Here is a 20,045-nt window from a genome sequence, read left to right as displayed (position 1 = left end):
ACCAAAGATCTCAAATTTGGACTCATCACACCAAAGCACAGATTTCCACTGGTCTAACGTCCATTCCCTGTGTCCTTTAGCTCAAACAAGTCTCTTCTGCTTGTTGCCTGTCCTTAGCAGTGATTTCCTAGCTGATATTTTACCATAAAGGCCTGCTGCACAAAGTCTCCTCTTAACAGTTGTTGTAGAGATGTGTCTGCTGCTAGAACTCTGTGTGGCATTGACCCGGTCTCTAATCTGAGCTGCTGTTAACCTGCGATTTCTGAGGCTGGTGACTCGGATAAACTTATCCTCAGAAGCAGAGGTGACTATTGGTCTTCCTTTCCTGGGGCGGTCCTCATGTGTGCCAGTTTCTTTGTAGCGCTTGATGGTTTTTGCCTTTGCTCTTGGGGACACTTTCAAAGTTTTCCCAATTTTTCGGACTGACTGACCTTCATTTTTTTAAAGCAATGATGGCCACTCATTTTTCTTTACTTAGATGCTTTTTTCTTGCCATAATACAAATTCTAACAGTCTATACAGTAGGACTATCAGCTGTGTATCCACCAGACTTCTGCACAACAAAACTGATGGTCCCAACATCATTTAAAGGCAAGAAATCCCACTTATTAAACCTGACAGGGCACACCTGTGAATTGAAAACTATTCCCAGTGAATACCTCTTGAAGCTCTTCAAGAGAATGCCAAGAGTGTGCAAAGCAGTCATCAAAGCAAAAGGAGGCTACTTTGAAGAACCTAGAATATAAGACATAATTTCAGTTGTTTCACAGTTTTTTTTAATTAAATAATTCCACATGTGTTAATTCATAGTTTTGATGCCTTCAGTGTGAATGTACAATTTTCATAGTCATGAAAATACAGAAAAATCTTTAAATGAGAAGGTGTGTCCAAACTTTTGGTCTGTACTGTATATACTAGCTGAAGATCCCGGCGTTGCACTGACATAGTAACTAACTGTGATTAGTTATAACAAATTATAATGATTATATTGCACATAAAATCTGTTTATTGAAGCAAAAGTTTTTTAAACACAATATTAACCCTTTAACAACTTCCAATATGACTATTAACGGCGGCAGTTAAGGGGTCTTGTTCCTCCTGCACCTCATGCTCCTTCTTTTTATACAGCCTCCTCCTGCACCTCACGCTACTCCTTTATGCACATCATTTCTTCTTTATAGTCCGTCCTCTGGCAGCACCTCACACTCCTCTTCCATATACAATTGGAAACACTTGATCCTGTGAGAAATTGCACTAATTGCAATAAAGCGTATCGTATCCACAGCCTACTTCTTCTGCAGCATCACATTTTTATCCTTTAGACCTCGTTCACATGTTATTTGGTCAGTATTTTTACCTCAGTATTTGTAAGCTAAAACTTGGAGTAAAACAATCAGAGGAAAAGTATATTAGAAACACGTCACAACTTCTGTATTTTTCTCCCACTGGTGGTTTCGGCTTCTAAATACTGAGGTAAAATGCTGCCCAAATACTGAACATGTGAATGTGGCCTTATACACAGCCTCCACCTGTAGTGCCTCACTCTTCTCTATACACTGCCTCATACTGCAGCAGAACCTCACTTCTCTCATTTTCCCATCACGCCTCTCATTTTCCCCCTCACATCTCTCATTTTCACCACACTCCTCTCTTCCCCTCACATGTGCACAGTAACTACCTTGTTATCAACACAGTGGTGCAATCCATGAGGCTCCTCCCTTTCCCTTGATGTCATGCCCCACAGGAGCAACTCCATTCTAGACACGACGGAGCTAGATTTGGCCTGTGCCTGCCATGCACTGAAACTCTGAAGGTGAGGGCCTTGCTTGCAGCTCACAGTGGCGGGGATATCACAGCCGCTGAGTTTCGCAGGGTGGCATTCGAGGTGAATGTGTCTCCACCTGTGTGCACTACCAACGTGGGCCATGTGGACAGGGCTTTGTGTGTAGAGTGACTGTGGCTATGCAGAGTGGGCAGGGCTATGTGGAGTCGATGTGGGTTGATACATACACACTCATACATACACTCAGCTTTATCTATATACAATCATCTAAGGTCCATTTCCGTCTGTTTGTCTGTAATGGAAATCCCACGTCACTGATTGGTCGCGCCAGCCACCCATGACCAAACAGCGAAGCAGTGTTTAAATCCCGCACCAATATCGCTGATTGGTCGTGGACAGCTGGCGTGACCAATCAGCGACCCGGGATTTCCATTACAGATAAACAAACAGACTGTAACGGAAATCCTGCATCGCTGATTGGTTGCACCTGGTCGGCCGCGACCAATCAGCGACAGGCTTTACTATTGATGCTGCCTATGCAGCATCATTAGTAAAAAGATATAATGTTAAAAATAATAAAAAAAATAAAAAATTGTGCTATTCTCAACTTCCTGCAGCCCCCAAAGCCTTCCCCATCTTCATGATGCTCTCAGCAGCTCCGTTCCCAGTAATGCTTTGCAAAATGACCCCAGATGACGTAGGATCACGCGAGACCGCTACGTCATCACGGTTTATTGCCGCAAAGCATCACTAGGAACGGACCTGGCGAGAGCATCTCTAAGGCCAGGGCTGGATCCGGGGGCCGCTGGAAGGTGAGTATATAACTATTTTTTATTTTAATTATTTTTTAACAGGGATATGGTGCCCACACTGCTATATACTATGTGGCTGTGCTCTATACTATGTGGACTGTGCTATATACTACATGGGCTGTGTTATATACTATGTGGACTGTACTATATACTACTTGGATTGTGCTATATACTACGTGGACTGTGCTATATACTACATGGACTGTGCTATATACTACGTGGGCTGTGTTATATACTATGTGGCTGCTATATACTACGTGGCTGTGCTATACACGACATGGGCTGTTCCTGTGTTATATACTACGTGGTGTTGTGAATTTGGATTCTGGGCTCCCCCGGTGGCTACTGGTGGAATTGAACTGGTGTCTTCATCTTCTCTGTTCACCTGTTCCCATCAAGATGTGGGAGTCGCTATATAACCTTGCTGCTCTGTTAGTTGCTTGCCGGTCAACAATGTTATCAGAAGCCTCTCTGTGCTTGTTCCTGCTCCTAGACAACTACTAGATAAGTTGGACTCTTGTCCATGTTTGTTTTTGCATTTTTGTTCCAGTTCACAGCTGTAGTTTCGTTACTGTGTCTGGAAAGCTTTTGTGAACAGGAATTGCCACTCTGGTGTTATGAGTTAATGCCAGAGTTTTAAAGTAATTTCTGGATGGTGTTTTTGATAGGGTTTTCAGCTGACCATGAAAGTGTCCTTTCTGTCTTCTGCTATGTAGTAAGTGGACCTCAAATTTGCTAAACCTATTTTCATACTACGTTTGTTATTTCATCTCAACTCACCGCCAATACATGTGGGGGGCCTCTGTCTCCTTTCGGGGTATTTCTCTAGAGGTGAGCTAGGACTAATATTTTCCTCTGCTAGCTTTATTTAGTCCTCCGGCTGGTGCTGGGCATCTAGAATCAACGTAGGCATGCTACCCGGCCACTGCTAGTTGTGCGTTAGGTTTAGTTCATGGTCAGCTCAGTTCCCATCTTCCAAGAGCTAGTTCCTATATATGCTTATGCTATGTTCTCTTGCCATTGAGATCATGACAGTTTGACCGGCCATCAAAGTGTTAATTGTTTGGGCTGAAGCAGGAGAAAAAGAAGTGTTGAAGGGAAATTTTTTTTTTTTTTTTTTTCCCCTCAGAGTTTTGCTGCCTAGCCCTTAATTGCTGTCTAGCTGCTTCTTACCTCCTCTTAACCCTTGAATGGCTCTGTGTCCACCTGTTTGTAATGGATCTTCAGAGTGTAACTGCAGGTTTGAATAATCTCGCCACGAAGGTACAAAATTTGCAAGATTTTGTTTGTCATGCACCTGTATCTGAGCCGAGAATTCCTTTGCCGGAATTTTTCTCGGGGAATAGATCCGGGTTTCAGAATTTTCGAAATAATTGCAAATTATTTTTGTCCCTGAAATCTCGCTCTGCCGGAGACCCTGCACAGCAGGTCAGGATTGTGATTTCCTTGCTCCGGGGCGACCCTCAAGACTGGGCTTTTTCATTGACACCAGGGGATCCTGCGTTGCTCAATGTGGATGCGTTTTTTCTGGCCTTGGGGTTGCTTTATGACGAACCTCATTTGGAGCTTCAGGCAGAAAAAACTTTGATGTCCCTATCTCAGGGGCAAGATGAAGCGGAAATTTACTGCCAAAGATTCCGTAAATGGTCTGTGCTTACTCAGTGGAATGAGTGCGCCCTGGCGGCGACTTTCAGAGAGGGTCTCTCTGATGCCATTAAGGATGTTATGGTGGGGTTCCCTGTGCCTGCGGGTCTGAATGAGTCCATGACAATGGCTATTCAGATCGATAGGCGTTTGCGGGAGCGCAAACCAGTGCACCATCTGGCGGTGTCCACTGAGAAGTCGCCAGAGAGTATGCAGTGTGATAGAATTCTGTCCCGAAGCGAGCGGCAGAATTTTAGACGGAAAAATGGGTTGTGTTTCTATTGTGGTGATTCTACTCATGTTATATCAGCATGCTCTAAGCGCACTAAAAAGCTTGGTAAATCTGTTTCCATTTGCACCTTACCGTCTAAATTTATTCTATCTGTGACCCTGATTTGCTCTTTGTCATCTATTACCACGGACGCCTATGTCGACTCTGGCGCCGCTTTGAGTCTTATGGATTGGTCCTTTGCCAAACGCTGTGGGTATGATTTAGAGCCTTTGGAGACTCCTATTCCTCTGAAGGGGATTGACTCCACCCCATTGGCTAATAATAAACCACAATACTGGACACAAGTAACTATGCGTATTAATCCGGATCACCAGGAGATTATTCGCTTTCTGGTGCTGTATAATCTACATGATGATTTGGTGCTAGGATTGCCTTGGCTGCAATCTCACAACCCAGTCCTCGACTGGAGAGCTATGTCTGTGTTGAGCTGGGGATGTAAGGGGGCTCATGGGGATGTACCTGTGGTTTCCATTTCATCATCCATTCCCTCTGAAATTCCTGAGTTCCTGTCTGACTATCGTGACGTCTTTGAAGAATCCAAGCTTGGTTCGTTACCTCCGCACCGAGAGTGCGATTGTGCCATAGATTTAATCCCGGGTAGTAAATACCCAAAGGGTCGTTTATTTAATCTGTCTGTGCCTGAACATGCTGCTATGCGAGAATATATAAAGGAGTCCTTGGAAAAGGGGCATATTCGTCCATCGTCATCTCCCTTAGGAGCCGGTTTTTTCTTTGTGTCAAAAAAAGACGGCTCTTTGAGACCATGTATTGATTATCGGCTTTTGAATAAAATCACTGTTAAATATCAATACCCATTGCCGTTGCTGACTGATTTGTTTGCTCGCATAAAGGGGGCCAAGTGGTTCTCTAAGATTGACCTTCGTGGGGCGTATAATTTGGTGCGAATCAGGCAGGGGGATGAGTGGAAAACCGCATTTAATACGCCCGAGGGCCACTTTGAGTATTTAGTGATGCCTTTTGGTCTTTCTAATGCTCCGTCAGTTTTCCAGTCCTTTATGCATGATATTTTTCGCGATTATTTGGATAAATTTATGATTGTGTATCTGGATGATATTCTGATTTTTTCGGATGACTGGGACTCTCATGTCCAGCAAGTCAGGAGGGTTTTTCAGGTTTTGCGGTCTAATTTTTTGTGTGTGAAGGGTTCTAAGTGTGTTTTTGGGGTACAGAGGATTTCCTTTTTGGGATATATTTTTTCCCCCTCTTCCATTGAAATGGATCCTGTCAAGGTTCAAGCTATTTGTGATTGGACGCAGCCCTCTTCTCTTAAGAGTCTTCAGAAATTTTTGGGCTTTGCTAACTTTTATCGTCGATTTATTGCTGGTTTTTCGGATATTGCTAAACCATTGACCGATTTGACTAAGAAGGGTGCTGATGTTGCTGATTGGTCCCCTGATGCTGTGGAGGCCTTTCGGGAGCTTAAGCGCCGTTTTTCCTCTGCCCCTGTGTTGCGTCAGCCTGATGTTGCTCTACCTTTTCAGGTTGAGGTCGACGCTTCTGAGATCGGAGCTGGGGCAGTGTTGTCGCAGAAAAGTTCTGACTGCTCCGTGATGAGGCCTTGTGCCTTCTTTTCCCGTAAATTTTCGCCCGCTGAGCGGAATTATGATGTTGGGAATCGGGAGCTTTTGGCCATGAAGTGGGCTTTTGAGGAGTGGCGCCATTGGCTTGAGGGGGCCAGACATCAGGTGGTGGTATTGACTGACCACAAAAATTTGATTTATCTTGAGACCGCCAGGCGCCTGAATCCTAGACAGGCGCGCTGGTCATTATTTTTCTCTCGGTTTAATTTTGTGGTGTCATACCTACCGGGTTCTAAGAATGTTAAGGCGGATGCCCTTTCTAGGAGTTTTGAGCCTGACTCGCCTGGTAACTCTGAGCCCACAGGTATCCTTAAGGATGGAGTGGTATTGTCAGCCGTTTCTCCAGACCTGCGGCGGGCCTTGCAGGAGTTTCAGGCGGATAGACCTGATCGTTGCCCACCTGATAAACTGTTTGTTCCTGATGATTGGACCAGTAGAGTCATCTCTGAGGTTCATTCTTCTGCGTTGGCAGGTCATCCTGGCATTTTTGGTACCAGGGATTTGGTGGCAAGGTCCTTCTGGTGGCCTTCCCTGTCACGAGATGTGCGAGGCTTTGTGCAGTCTTGTGACGTTTGTGCTCGGGCCAAGCCTTGTTGTTCTCGGGCTAGTGGATTATTGTTGCCCTTGCCTATTCCTAAGAGGCCTTGGACGCACATCTCGATGGATTTTATTTCAGATCTGCCTGTTTCTCAGAAGATGTCTGTCATCTGGGTGGTGTGTGACCGTTTTTCTAAGATGGTCCATTTGGTTCCTCTGCCCAAGTTACCTTCTTCTTCCGAGTTGGTTCCTCTGTTTTTTCAAAATGTTGTTCGTTTGCATGGTATTCCTGAGAATATCGTTTCTGACAGAGGGACCCAATTCGTGTCTAGATTTTGGCGGGCATTCTGTGCTAGGATGGGCATAGATTTATCTTTTTCGTCCGCTTTCCATCCTCAGACGAATGGCCAGACCGAGCGGATTAATCAGACCCTGGAGACATATCTGAGGTGTTTTGTGTCTGCTGACCAGGATGATTGGGTTGCTTTTTTGCCATTGGCGGAGTTCGCTCTCAATAATCGGGCCAGCTCTGCCACTTTGGTGTCCCCGTTTTTCTGTAATTCGGGGTTTCATCCTCGATTTTCCTCTGGTCAGGTGGAATCTTCGGATTGTCCTGGAGTGGATGCTGTGGTGGAGAGATTGCATCAGATCTGGGGGCAGGTGGTGGACAATTTGAGGTTGTCCCAGGAGAAGACTCAGCTTTTTGCCAACCGCCACCGTCGTGTTGGTCCTCGGCTTTCTGTTGGGGATTTGGTGTGGTTGTCTTCTCGTTTTGTCCCTATGAGGGTCTCTTCTCCTAAGTTTAAGCCTCGGTTTATCGGCCCGTATAAGATATTGGAGATTCTTAACCCTGTTTCCTTCCGTTTGGACCTCCCTGCATCCTTTTCTATTCATAACGTTTTTCATCGGTCATTATTGCGCAGGTATGAGGTACCGGTTGTGCCTTCCGTTGAGCCTCCTGCTCCGGTGTTGGTTGAGGGTGAGTTGGAGTACGTTGTGGAGAAAATCTTAGACTCTCGTGTTTCCAGACGGAGACTCCAGTATCTGGTCAAGTGGAAGGGATACGGCCAGGAGGATAATTCTTGGGTGAATGCATCTGATGTTCATGCCTCCGATCTGGTTCGTGCCTTTCATAGGGCCCATCCTGATCGCCCTGGTGGTTCTGGTGAGGGTTCGGTGCCCCCTCCTTGAGGGGGGGGTACTGTTGTGAATTTGGATTCTGGGCTCCCCCGGTGGCTACTGGTGGAATTGAACTGGTGTCTTCATCTTCTCTGTTCACCTGTTCCCATCAAGATGTGGGAGTCGCTATATAACCTTGCTGCTCTGTTAGTTGCTTGCCGGTCAACAATGTTATCAGAAGCCTCTCTGTGCTTGTTCCTGCTCCTAGACAACTACTAGATAAGTTGGACTCTTGTCCATGTTTGTTTTTGCATTTTTGTTCCAGTTCACAGCTGTAGTTTCGTTACTGTGTCTGGAAAGCTTTTGTGAACAGGAATTGCCACTCTGGTGTTATGAGTTAATGCCAGAGTTTTAAAGTAATTTCTGGATGGTGTTTTTGATAGGGTTTTCAGCTGACCATGAAAGTGTCCTTTCTGTCTTCTGCTATGTAGTAAGTGGACCTCAAATTTGCTAAACCTATTTTCATACTACGTTTGTTATTTCATCTCAACTCACCGCCAATACATGTGGGGGGCCTCTGTCTCCTTTCGGGGTATTTCTCTAGAGGTGAGCTAGGACTAATATTTTCCTCTGCTAGCTTTATTTAGTCCTCCGGCTGGTGCTGGGCATCTAGAATCAACGTAGGCATGCTACCCGGCCACTGCTAGTTGTGCGTTAGGTTTAGTTCATGGTCAGCTCAGTTCCCATCTTCCAAGAGCTAGTTCCTATATATGCTTATGCTATGTTCTCTTGCCATTGAGATCATGACAACGTGGACTGTACTATATACTACATGGATTGTGATATATACTACGTGGACTGTTATGGTTCTCAATGGCAAGAGAACATAGCCCAGCAAACATAAGTACTAGCTCTTGGAAGGATGGAAACTAAACTGACCATGAACTAAACCTGCCGCACAACTAACAGTAGCCGGGTAGCGTAGCCTACGTTTTTTATTCCTAGACGCCCAGCGCCGGCCGGAGGACTAACTAATCCTGGCAGAGGAAAATATAGTCCTGGCTCACCTCTAGAGAAATTTCCCCAATAGGCAGACAGAGGCCCCCCACATATATTGGCGGTGATTTAAGATGAAATGACAAACGTAGTATGAAAATAGGTTTTAGCAAAATTGAGGTCCGCTTACTAGATAGCAGGAAGACAGAAAGGGCACTTTCATGGTCAGCTGAAAACCCTATCAAAATACCATCCTGAAATTACTTTAAGACTCTAGCATTAACTCATAACATCAGAGTGGCAATTCCAGATCACAAGAGCTTTCCAGACACAGAAACGAAACTACAGCTGTGAACTGGAACAAAATGCAAAAACAAACGAGGACTAAAGTCCAACTTAACTGGGAGTTGTCTAGCAGCAGGAACATGCACAGAAAGGCTTCTGATTACAATGTTGACCGGCATGGAAGTGACAGAGGAGCAAGGTTAAATAGCGACTCCCACATCCTGATGGAAGCAGGTGAACAGAGGGGATGATGCACACCAGTTCAATTCCACCAGTGGCCACCGGGGGAGCCCAAAATCCAATTTCACAACAGTACCCCCCCCCCTCAAGGAGGGGGCACCGAACCCTCACCAGAACCACCAGGGCGATCAGAATGAGCCCTATGAAAGGCACGGACCAGATCGGAGGCATGAACATCAGAGGCAGTCACCCAAGAATTATCCTCCTGACCGTATCCCTTCCATTTGACCAGATACTGGAGTTTCCGTCTGGAAACACGGGAGTCCAAGATTTTTTCCACAACGTACTCCAACTCGCCCTCAACCAACACCGGAGCAGGAGGCTCAACGGAAGGCACAACCGGTACCTCATACCTGCGCAACAATGACCGATGAAAAACATTATGAATAGAAAAAGATGCAGGGAGGTCCAAACGGAAGGACACAGGGTTAAGAATCTCCAATATCTTGTACGGGCCGATGAACCGAGGCTTAAACTTAGGAGAAGAAACCCTCATAGGGACAAAACGAGAAGACAACCACACCAAGTCCCCAACACAAAGCCGAGGACCAACCCGACGCCGGCGGTTGGCAAAAAGCTGAGTCTTCTCCTGGGACAACTTCAAATTGTCCACTACCTGCCCCCAAATCTGATGCAACCTCTCCACCACAGCATCCACTCCAGGACAATCCGAAGATTCCACCTGACCAGAAGAAAATCGAGGATGAAACCCCGAATTACAGAAAAAAGGAGACACCAAGGTGGCAGAGCTGGCCCGATTATTGAGGGCAAACTCCGCTAAAGGCAAAAAAGCAACCCAATCATCCTGATCCGCAGACACAAAACACCTCAAATATGTCTCCAAGGTCTGATTCGTCCGCTCGGTCTGGCCATTAGTCTGAGGATGGAAAGCAGACGAGAAAGACAAATCTATGCCCATCCTAGCACAGAATGCTCGCCAAAATCTAGACACGAATTGGGTTCCTCTGTCAGAAACGATATTCTCCGGAATACCATGCAAACGGACCACATTTTGAAAAAACAGAGGAACCAACTCGGAAGAAGAAGGCAACTTAGGCAGGGAAACCAAATGGACCATCTTAGAGAAACGGTCACACACCACCCAGATGACAGACATCTTCTGAGAAACAGGAAGATCCGAAATAAAATCCATCGAGATGTGCGTCCAGGGCCTCTTCGGGATAGGCAAGGGCAACAACAATCCACTAGCCCGAGAACAACAAGGCTTGGCCCGAGCACAAACGTCACAAGACTGCACAAAGCCTCGCACATCTCGAGACAGGGAAGGCCACCAGAAGGACCTTGCCACCAAATCCCTGGTACCAAAGATTCCAGGATGACCTGTCAACGCAGAAGAATGAACCTCAGAAATGACTTTACTGGTCCAATCATCAGGAACAAACAGTCTACCAGGTGGGCAACGATCAGGTCTATCCGCCTGAAACTCCTGCAAGGCCCGCCGCAGGTCTGGAGAAACGGCAGACAATATCACTCCATCCTTAAGGATACCTGTAGGTTCAGAGTTACCAGGGGAGTCAGGCTCAAAACTCCTAGAAAGGGCATCCGCCTTAACATTCTTAGAACCCGGCAGGTAGGACACCACAAAATTAAACCGAGAGAAAAACAACGACCAGCGCGCCTGTCTAGGATTCAGGCGTCTGGCGGACTCAAGATAAATTAGATTTTTGTGGTCAGTCAATACCACCACCTGATGTCTAGCCCCCTCAAGCCAATGACGCCACTCCTCAAAAGCCCACTTCATGGCCAAAAGCTCCCGATTCCCAACATCATAATTCCGCTCGGCGGGCGAAAATTTACGCGAGAAAAAGGCACAAGGTCTCATCACGGAACAATCGGAACTTCTCTGCGACAAAACTGCCCCAGCTCCGATTTCAGAAGCGTCGACCTCAACCTGAAAAGGAAGAGCAACATCAGGCTGACGCAACACAGGGGCGGAAGAAAAACGGCGCTTAAGCTCCCGAAAGGCCTCCACAGCAGCAGGGGACCAATCAGCAACATCAGCACCCTTCTTAGTCAAATCAGTCAATGGTTTAACAACATCAGAAAAACCAGCAATAAATCGACGATAAAAGTTAGCAAAGCCCAAAAATTTCTGAAGACTCTTAAGAGAAGAGGGTTGCGTCCAATCACAAATAGCCTGAACCTTGACAGGATCCATCTCGATGGAAGAGGGGGAAAAAATATATCCCAAAAAGGAAATCTTTTGAACCCCAAAAACGCACTTAGAACCCTTCACACACAAGGAATTAGACCGCAAAACCTGAAAAACCCTCCTGACCTGCTGGACATGAGAGTCCCAGTCATCCGAAAAAATCAAAATATCATCCAGATACACAATCATAAATTTATCCAAATAATCACGGAAAATGTCATGCATAAAGGACTGAAAGACTGAAGGGGCATTTGAAAGACCAAAAGGCATCACCAAATACTCAAAGTGGCCCTCGGGCGTATTAAATGCGGTCTTCCACTCATCCCCCTGCTTAATTCGCACCAAGTTATACGCCCCACGGAGATCTATCTTAGAGAACCACTTGGCCCCCTTTATGCGAGCAAACAAATCAGTCAGCAGTGGCAACGGATATTGATATTTAACCGTGATTTTATTCAAAAGCCGATAATCAATACACGGTCTCAAAGAGCCATCTTTCTTAGCCACAAAGAAAAAACCGGCTCCTAAGGGAGATGACGAAGGACGAATATGTCCCTTTTCCAAGGACTCCTTTATATATTCTCGCATAGCAGCATGTTCAGGCACAGACAGATTAAATAAACGACCCTTAGGGAATCAAATCTATGGCACAATCGCACTCCCGGTGCGGAGGTAATGAACCAAGCTTAGGTTGTTCAAAAACGTCACGATATTCAGTCAAAAATTCAGGAATCTCAGAGGGAATAGATGATGAAATGGAAACCACAGGTACGTCCCCATGCGTCCCCTTACATCCCCAGCTTAACACAGACATAGCTTTCCAGTCAAGGACTGGGTTATGAGATTGCAGCCATGGCAATCCAAGCACCAACACATCATGCAGGTTATACAGCACAAGAAAGCGAATAATCTCCTGATGATCCGGATTAATCCGCATAGTTACTTGTGTCCAGTATTGTGGTTTATTACTAGCCAATGGGGTGGAGTCAATCCCCTTCAGGGGTATAGGAGTTTCAAGAGGCTCCAAATCATACCCACAGCGTTTGGCAAAGGACCAATCCATAAGACTCAAAGCGGCGCCAGAGTCGACATAGGCATCCGCGGTAATAGATGATAAAGAACAAATCAGGGTCACAGACAAAATAAACTTAGACTGTAAAGTGCCAATTGAAACAGACCTATCAAGCTTCTTAGTACGCTTAGAGCATGCTGATATAACATGAGTTGAATCACCGCAATAGAAGCACAGCCCATTTTTTCGTCTTAAATTCTGCCGTTCACTTCTGGACAGAATTCTATCACATTGCATATTCTCTGGCGTCTTCTCAGTAGACACCGCCAAATGGTGCACAGGTTTGCGCTCCCGCAGACGCCTATCGATCTGGATAGCCATTGTCATGGACTCATTCAGACCCGCAGGCACAGGGAACCCCACCATAACATCCTTAATGGCATCAGAGAGACCCTCTCTGAAATTCGCCGCCAGGGCGCACTCATTCCACTGAGTAAGCACAGCCCATTTACGGAATTTCTGGCAGTATATTTCAGCTTCGTCTTGCCCCTGAGATAGGGACATCAAGGCCTTTTCCGCCTGAAGCTCTAACTGAGGTTCCTCATAAAGCAACCCCAAGGCCAGAAAAAACGTATCCACATTGAGCAACGCAAGATCCCCTGGAGCCAATGCAAAAGCCCAATCCTGAGGGTCGCCCCGGAGCAAGGAAATCACAATCCTGACCTGCTGAGCAGGATCTCCAGCAGAGCGAGATTTCAGGGACAAAAACAACTTGCAATTATTTTTGAAATTTTGAAAGCAAGATCTATTCCCCGAGAAAAATTCAGGCAAAGGAATTCTAGGTTCAGATATAGGAACATGAACAACAAAATCTTGTAAATTTTGAACTTTCGTGGTGAGATTATTCAAACCTGCAGCTAAACTCTGAATATCCATTTTAAACAGGTGAACACAGAGCCATTCCAGGATTAGAAGGAGAGAGAGAGAGAGAAAGGCTGCAATATAGGCAGACTTGCAAGAGATTCAATTACAAGCACACTCAGAACTGAAGGGAAGGGAAAAAAAAAAAAAAAATCTTCAGCAGACTTCTCTTTTCTCTCCTTTCTCTGTCAATTAATTTAACCCTTTTTGGCCGGTCAAACTGTTATGGTTCTCAATGGCAAGAGAACATAGCCCAGCAAACATAAGTACTAGCTCTTGGAAGGATGGAAACTAAACTGACCATGAACTAAACCTGCCGCACAACTAACAGTAGCCGGGTAGCGTAGCCTACGTTTTTTATTCCTAGACGCCCAGCGCCGGCCGGAGGACTAACTAATCCTGGCAGAGGAAAAAATAGTCCTGGCTCACCTCTAGAGAAATTTCCCCAATAGGCAGACAGAGGCCCCCCACATATATTGGCGGTGATTTAAGATGAAATGACAAACGTAGTATGAAAATAGGTTTTAGCAAAATTGAGGTCCGCTTACTAGATAGCAGGATGACAGAAAGGGCACTTTCATGGTCAGCTGAAAACCCTATCAAAATACCATCCTGAAATTACTTTAAGACTCTAGCATTAACTCATAACATCAGAGTGGCAATTCCAGATCACAAGAGCTTTCCAGACACAGAAACGAAACTACAGCTGTGAACTGGAACAAAATGCAAAAACAAACGAGGACTAAAGTCCAACTTAACTGGGAGTTGTCTAGCAGCAGGAACATGCACAGAAAGGCTTCTGATTACAATGTTGACCGGCATGGAAGTGACAGAGGAGCAAGGTTAAATAGCGACTCCCACATCCTGATGGAAGCAGGTGAACAGAGGGGATGATGCACACCAGTTCAATTCCACCAGTGGCCACCGGGGGAGCCCAAAATCCAATTTCACAACAGTGGACTGTGCTATATACTATGTGGATTGTGCTATATACTACGTGGACTGTTGTGAATTCCGCTCTTGGGCTCCCTCCAGTGGTTATAAGTAGCATTTTTGTGAGTTCTGCTCTTGGGCTCCCTCCTGTGGTTTTGAGTGGTATGGCTGCTTCTTGGACTTAGCATCAGCAGCTGTTTTCACTGATCGTCTTTCTGGCTCTGCTATATTAGTCTGGCCTTTTCCCTAATTCAATGCCAGTTGTCAATTGTTGAGCTTGGAGTCATGGCTCTCTGAGGATTTCCCTGTCACTCTGACCATTTCAGCAAAGCTAAGTCCTTGCTTGTCTTTTTGCAGTTCACTTGCTGTGGACTTTGTTGTTTAGCACTTTCTATGTTTTGCTCATTTGTCCAGCTTATCAGTATGTATCTAGTCAGCTAAGCTGGAAGCTCTGGGCAGCGGAGTTTGCCCTCCACACCTTTAGTCAGGTGTGGAGATTTTTGCATTTCTCTGCGGTGGACTTTTTCTAGTTTTTATTACTGACCGCACAGTGTTCTGTCCTGTACTAATTCTTTCTAGCTAGTAGTGGCCTCCTTTGCTAAATCTTGTTTCACACTACGTATGTCATTTCCTTCTCCTCTCACAGTCATTATTTGTGGGGGGCTGTCCTATCCTTTGGGGATTTTCTCTGAGGCAAGATAGCTTTCCTGCTTCTACCTTTAGGGGTAGCTAGATCTTCGGCTGTGACGAGGTGTCCAGGGAGTGACAGGAACATCCCACGGCTACTGCTAGTGTCTGTGCTAAGATCAGGAACTGCGGTCGGTATAGTTACCACCTGCTCAGAGCTAGTCGCATGTCGCTCCTTAATCACCAGACCATAACAGTGGACTGTACTATATACTATGTGGGCTGTGTTATTTGCTACGTGGGCTGTGTTAGATACTACATGGCTGTGCTATATGCTAAGTGGCTGTGCTATATGCTATGTGGGCTGTGTTATATGTTACGTGGCTGTGCTATATACTACGTGGGCTGTTATATGCTACGTGGCTGTGCTATATGGCTGTGCTTTATGCTATGTGGCTGTGCTATATACTATGTGGGCTGTTATATGCTATGTGGGCTGTGTGATATACTACGTGGCAGTGATATATGCTACGTGGCTATGCTATATACTACGTGGCTGTGTTATATACTACGTGGCTGTGCTGTATACTACGTGGGTTGTTATATGCTACGTGGCTGTGCTATATGCTATGTGGCTGTGTTATATACTATGTGGCTGTGCTATATGCTACGTGGGCTGGGTTATGTGCTATGTGGCTGTGTTATATGCTACGTTTACGTTTACTGAACAAGTTCTGTCATACATATTCTAGAATACCCGATGCGGTAGAATCGGGCCACCATCTAGTATATATATATATATATATATATATATATATATATATATATATATATATACACATACAGCTCTGGCAAAAATTAAGAGTCCACCAAATCAAAACCCTGTCATGGGCAGCCCATTCTCCAGACCTGAACCCTATTGAAAACCTCTGGAATGTAATCAAGAGATTGATGGATCGTCACCAGCCATCAAACAAAGAACTGCTTACATTTTTGTGCCAGAAACAGTGTGAAAGACTGGTGGAAAGCATGCCAAGACACATCAAAGCTGTGTTTCAAAATCATGGTTATTCAGCAAAATATTGATTTCTGATCTCTTCCTGAGTTAAAACATTAGTATTGTTGTTTCTAGATGATTTTGAACTTGCTTTCTTTGCATTATTTAAGGTCGTAAAGCTCTGTTTTTTTTAATTTTAACTATTTCTGCTTTTCAGAAAAAAAAAATTATTGCTTGGAAATTCGGAGATATGTTATCAGAAGTTTGTAGACTAAAAGAACAATTTACATTTAACTCAAAAATATACCTATAAGGCCGGTTTCACACGTCAGTGGCTCCGGCACGTGTAGTGACAGTTTTCTCACGTACCGGAGACACTGACACACGTAGACCCATTCAAATGAATAGGTCTATGCACATGCCTGCGTGTTTTCACGGACCGTGTGTCCGTGTGCAAAACACGGAGACATGTCCGCTTTTCTCCGGCAGCACGGTCCGCAAAGCGTCCCGCACACGTGCACACGGAGAACAGTGTGCACTCTCCTCCGTGTGCACGTACCGCCGCAGGAGAAACAGCGCTACAGTTAAGCGCTGTCCTCTGTGTGTGGTGCTGAAGCTGGCATTCATCCCTTCTGTCCTGCTTGGCTGAAAGCAACGCTTGCAGGAGAGAAGGGATGAAAGATCAAGTTTTTTTTGTTAAAAATAAAGTTTGGGGTCACCTCCCGCCTCCCACCCCTCGTGCACCCGCCCACTTGCAGAAGAAATACTCACCCAGCTCCCACGATGCCTCCTTGAGGTGACCCCAAACTTTATTTTTAACAAAAAAAATAGATTTTTCATCTTTTCTCTCCTGCGAGCGCTGCAGGGTACAAGAGATGAATGCCGCCTTCAGCACCACACGCTGGGGACAGCACTTACTGTAGCGCTGTCTCTCCTGCACAGTGCGTGTGGTCCTCAGGCGACACACGGGCGGCACACGGCTGCCGCACATGTGCCACACTGATGTGCCACGCGAGCACATGGACACACGGACACGGATAACTCCGGTACCGGAATTATCTGGACGTGTGAGACTGGCCTAAAGAGAAAAATCAGACAAACTTAGCATTTTGTAGTGGTCTCTTAATTTTTGCCAAAGCTGTATATATATTTATATACACATACAAAAATCAAGGCCACACTCCCAAAATAGAAAATTGGAAATATTTAATAGCCCATAGTGATGGCAAAAATTCTATCAAATTGAGGACCCTTCTCAAGCAGTGTTAAAGTGCATATGCCAAAATATTTAAAGGTGCATCAATCAATTTATCAATTACATAGAATATCCATAGTTCATAAAGAATGGAAGAGTTGAACTATATACAGAGTAGTGCACATATTGCATGTTTACATTCATATATACTTAAATCGATATAGGACAAAATGCATCATTTACAGATCAAAATTCATGAGAACTGAGACGGGCTTCCAGGATCGCTAAACGGCGATGGAAGAGATCTCATTCTGCTGAGCACTTCACTGCATACAAGCAGTCCCTCGCCAGCTTTAAGTCAACGCTCACTGCCACAAAACAAACTTACTTCTCATCTATCATATCCTCCCTGACTCACAACCCTAAACAGCTCTTCAACACTTTCAACTCTCTACTCCGTCCCCCAGCATCTCCTCCCTCCTCTCTCATTTTGGCTGAAGAATTTGCCTCCTTCTTTAAGCAGAAGATCGATAACATCAGACAAAGCTTTGGCCCGCAGCCCCCAATGTCCCTCCTCTTGACTTCTCAGCCCTGTTCCAAAGCCAGCTTCTCCACCATGACAGACGATCAGCTCTCCATTTTTCTGTCAAGATCACATCTCACCACTTGCACGCTTGACCCGCTCCCGTCCCACCTCATCCCTAACCTCGCAAAAGTCTTCATCCCAACCCTAACACACCCCTTCAACCTCTCACTTACAAATGGTGTCTTCTCTTCCCCTCATCCTTCAAACACGCATCAATCACACCTATACTCAAAAACCCCTCCCTCACCCATCCTCTGTGTCCAGCTATCACCCGATATCCCTTCTCCCTTATGCCTCAAAATTACTGGAACAGCATGTCCATCTTGAACTGTCCTTCCACCTCTCCTCCTGCTCCCTCTTTGACCGGTTACAATCTGGCTTCCGACCACATTACTCAACTGAAACTGCCCTGACTGAAGTGACCAAGGACCTCCTAACCGCCAAAAGCAAGCGACACTACTCTGTCCTCCTCCTCCTGGATCTGTCTTCTGCCTTCGACACTGTGGACCACTCCCTCCTGTTAAAGATTCTCTCATCTCTTGGCATCACAGACTTGGCCCTATCCTGGATCTTATCATATCTAACAGACCGGACATTCAGTGTCTCCCTTTCCCACACCACCTCCTCATCTCGCCCCCTGTCTGTCGGTGTTCCCCAAGGCTCAGTTCTAGGACCCCTACTCTTCTACATCTACACCTTCGGCCTGGGACAGCTCATAGAATCCCACGGTTTATAATATCATCTCTACGCTGATGACACGCAGATCTACCTATCTGGACCCGACCTCACTTCCTTACTGGCCAAAATCCCACAATGTCTGTCTGCTATTTCATCCTTCTTTTCTGCTCATTTTCTAAAAATGAACATGGACAAAACAGAATTCATCATCTTTCCCCCACCTCACTATACCCCTCCACCAGACGTATCCATTAATATCAATGGCTGCTCACTTTCCCCGGTCCCACACGCTCGGTGCCTCGGGGTGATCCTTGACTCTACCCTCTCTTTCAAGCCACATATCCAAGTTCTTGCCTCCTCTTGCCGATTCCAACTCAAAAACATTTCCCGGATCCGTGCATTCCTTGACCATGAAACCACACAAACACTAGTACATGCCATTATCATCTCCCGCCTCGACTACTGCAACCTCCTACTCTCTGGCCTCCCCTCTAGCACTCTGGCACCACTCCAATCCATCCTACACTCTGCTGCCCGACTAATCCACCTGTCTCCCCGTTACTCCCCAGCCTCTCCTTTCTGCCAGGCCCTTCACTGGCTTCCTATTGCCCAGAGGCTACAGTTCAAAACACTATCAATGACATACAAAGCCATTCACAACCTGACTCCTCCATACATCTGTGATATGGTCTCCCATTACCTACTGACACGCAACCTTCGATCATCTCATGATCTCCTGCTCTACTCCTCTCTCATCTCTTCCTCCCAAATCTGCATCCAAGACTTCTCCCGTGCTTCCCCTATATTCTGGAACTCTCTACTCCAACACATCAGACTCTCGTCTACCACGGAAACCTTCAAAAGGAACCTGAAGACCCACCTCTTCTGACAAATCTACAACCTGCAGTGATCCCCAGTCTACTGAACCACTGCATAACCAGCTCTACCCTCTCCTAGTGTATCCTCACCCATCCCCTGTAGACTGTGAGCCCTCGCGGGCAGGGTCCTCTCTCCTCCTGTACTTGTGTGTGCCTTGTTTTACTCCTGTTTATTGTACTTGTCTATATTTGCCCCGTTCACATGTAAAGCGTCATGGAATAAATGTCGCTATAAAAATGTATAATAATAATAATAATAATAATGAGCAAACAGCTTAATAGTTCATCAAATCTTTATGTGTCAGTGATTATATTCATAAAAAGACTCACCTACTACACCATTAAAGTTATCAAAATCACTGCTGAAATCAGCATCCAGAAATTACAAACAGCACATGATCAAAGAAATCCAGCACTAGAGGGGAAATGGAAGGGGTCCAGCATGTCTGCACATGTGTTTCAGCCATATTAGAAACCAGCAATGTAAAAATGCTAGAGAAAACAAAAGATTGAGGTATGTCTGCACATGCATATTGGCCATATTGGAGACCAACAATATAAAATTACAAAATAAAACAGAAGTCTGAAGTATGTCTGCGCATGCATGTCGGCCATATTGGAAAACATGTATATATCTCTTTTACTATAGTGTATGTAAACTTCTAGTTTCAACTGTAGGTGGGTTAATAGCCACCAGCATATCTTAGCCCCACTCTAGGTATTTAGAGGGAGATAA

The 20,045-nt window shown here is 45.5% G+C and overlaps 1 protein-coding gene across 7 annotated transcripts in view; it reads left to right on the top strand.

Annotated features, from left to right (window-relative positions):
- ADGRB3 (adhesion G protein-coupled receptor B3) overlaps positions 1 to 20,045 on the top strand; it is a 1,417,427-nt gene that overhangs the window by 566,807 nt on the left and 830,575 nt on the right. The gene's annotated exons all lie outside the window — the stretch shown is intronic.

This window comes from Ranitomeya variabilis, chromosome 2, assembly GCF_051348905.1.
Source record: "Ranitomeya variabilis isolate aRanVar5 chromosome 2, aRanVar5.hap1, whole genome shotgun sequence".
Classification (NCBI taxonomy): Eukaryota; Metazoa; Chordata; class Amphibia; order Anura; family Dendrobatidae; genus Ranitomeya; species Ranitomeya variabilis.
Note: the sequence above shows the minus strand (reverse complement) of the source record. Positions and strands in the feature narration are given on the sequence as shown.